At 37.1% G+C, this 2,497-nt stretch overlaps 1 long non-coding RNA gene across 1 annotated transcript; it reads left to right on the top strand.

Annotated features, from left to right (window-relative positions):
* Positions 1-1,144: 1,144 nt before the first annotated feature.
* LOC126440348 (uncharacterized) lies at positions 1,145-1,705 on the top strand. The gene is made up of 3 exons (XR_007581490.1): positions 1,145-1,246; positions 1,368-1,438; positions 1,583-1,705. It is a non-coding gene; the product is annotated as an uncharacterized LOC126440348 (long non-coding RNA).
* The last annotated feature ends 792 nt before the right edge of the window (positions 1,706-2,497 follow it).

Below are 2,497 nucleotides of genomic sequence, written 5' to 3'. Positions count from 1 at the left end.
GACACAAGTTATAGATTCCGATGCTTCACTCCAGGTTTACTGTATCCCTTGGACCTTCTTATTGACGATGAAACACAGAAATTGCATCGGAATTAAATAGAAAAAGCACAATGAAGACTTAAGTACAAGAAGACTGACCCTTCCTACTGTCTATGCTTTGAACCATTCCTGTGACACTAGTTATAGATTCCGATGCTTCACTTCAGGTTTACTGTTATAAAATAAGTAAAATAAAATAAAATAAAATAAAATATTAATTATTTTTATCTGTATGATTGTCTCTCCTATGAGTCGTCAGGTTTTAATTATTCGGTATCAGACGCTTGACAATGGCTTTTTCGTAAAGGCAATGTTACATGTAGTTGACCGTGAAATAAAACTGAAATAATCGGACTTTGTAATTAAATCGTTTCCAAAGACTGCTGCGGTAGGTGCGGACTCATAATCTAAATCTCAATATTACAATAATTTGCCAGCCATGCCAAAACGTCGTACAGAGGTGATTGTCTACTAAACAAAAAATTACACAGTTAGTTAAATCAGATATATTCAATGAATAAGCCTACAGTTCATAATCCTACTTACTTTTATAAATATAAATTCTTTTCAGAATCGAGTGCCTAGTATGGTTGCAACTCGCAGTAATTTTCTATAACATGAAATATGGCGGTGTGCCAGACAATAAACTAAAATACGTGCTTCTCGCACCACTTCAACCAGAGCTCTCTCTTTTCTTAATCAAACATACGAGTAACGTAATTGTGCTTTTGTTTTATCAGCGACACAGCGCTGCAGTTGTGTGCCATAGGCTTTATTTATTTGTCACTGATTATTTATTTAACTAATATCTCGCGTTTCCGAGGAAACTCACACACGGCATGCAAATGTGCCTTTATATTGCCCCCTGAATTGCGAGGCGAAAGGACACACCTGCAGGCGAGCAATTCACCTAAAGGCACAAGAAAATCTAAGTTATCTACAACTATTTACATGACTTACATAATACTGTATATTATATACAAAATTTGAATGACGCGCGTGCGCCGAAAAGTTCTAATGTTGGCAGATAGTGTGCGCGCATGCGCAGAAGCGTCTGTGTAACTACGGCACTGCCGTTATTTCGTAAATTTAGATCACGCGGCACAGTATTGCAGTTCATATTGTTCGTGTGCGCGCGCATTTCTTAGTCGTTGCACAAAGAAAATATTCCACCAAGATTACATATGAAGACTACATTCTATGACAGGTAACTTAGTTTTAAAATTACAATATTTGTTATAATACAATACAACTTTAGATTGTTGAATGTTCTTAGTTACATAGCATTGCAATGAAATGCTTCAACGAAAAATGTTCTGTTGTTTCAGGTGCGTTGACCTATACACATGGTGTCGTTATCACAGTTCATATTCATCTGCTGCACAATAATTTTTTACAGGTTAGTATCGTCGTGGCAAAGTTTTTTGATCACAGTAACATCGTTGTATAACAACGTGATTAATACATAAGCGTGTCCATTTCCTATTTCCATTATAGTCGTTGTGATGCAGTTCGTTGTGACAAAAAGCATTGTTTATTACAGATCAGACGTGACCCGTCGAGTAATTGGTCCACGTGCAGTTCGTTTTTTTTTTTACATTCCGTGGAAGCTTGGTTGCAGAACCTCGGACGGCACATAGCTGGCGTCGATCCTTGGACAGTCCAGGTAAGAGTGTCCGTCACATTTCGAGAACATTTCATTCCCTGAAGTTCCAACCAAAACTCTTCAACCCGTCGTGTTGTTTTCTGGACAGGCACTTTGTGTCCATTTAATCCAGTTAACATCTTGAAGTTGGGTACTGTAGTAATGTCACTAGACGATGCACGAATTATTCACTTCACATTTTCAGTTTTTTGCTGAATATAGCTCACCTAAATGTTCGTTAATGTCCGTGAACAGAGGTTCACTATGCAATGCCTTTTTGGCACTCGTTTTGTTCAAATTTTTACATAGCAACAGTTACACTATGCATCAGTTAAAAAAATAAGTAATTATACATACACACGTCACATATTTTCTTAGCATAAACATAATATAGTTGCACATAAACATGTTTACATCATCATTACATCGCTATAGGTTATTACATTGTGTCACATTTTATTACATGAATTGCAGATATTTACATCCTCTTTAGCGGTTTTGCTGGGATATTATCGATGTTTTTTGTGATGTCATCTGAAATTAAGATAGGTTAGACACAACATTCATTACATCAGTAGGCAAGACCAGGCGTTTTCACTACTCAATAAATATTCAAAATAGTAAGAGAGAGAAAATGTTCGATTCCTCGCGTTTTGTGCGTGTGTGTAGAGTGTCTGTGTGGCCTTCACTACTGATAGATGCTTTTCGTGTTGAGAGATGTGCGTCTAATCTATTTCACAAAGTAAAAGATCGCTTCACAGATGACGTCTGTCAGTTCGTCAGGTGTCATACCAGGTCAGTGGTACCTACAGT

The sequence above is a fragment of the Schistocerca serialis genome, unplaced genomic scaffold, assembly GCF_023864345.2.
Source record: "Schistocerca serialis cubense isolate TAMUIC-IGC-003099 unplaced genomic scaffold, iqSchSeri2.2 HiC_scaffold_1362, whole genome shotgun sequence".
Classification (NCBI taxonomy): Eukaryota; Metazoa; Arthropoda; class Insecta; order Orthoptera; family Acrididae; genus Schistocerca; species Schistocerca serialis.
Note: the sequence above shows the minus strand (reverse complement) of the source record. Positions and strands in the feature narration are given on the sequence as shown.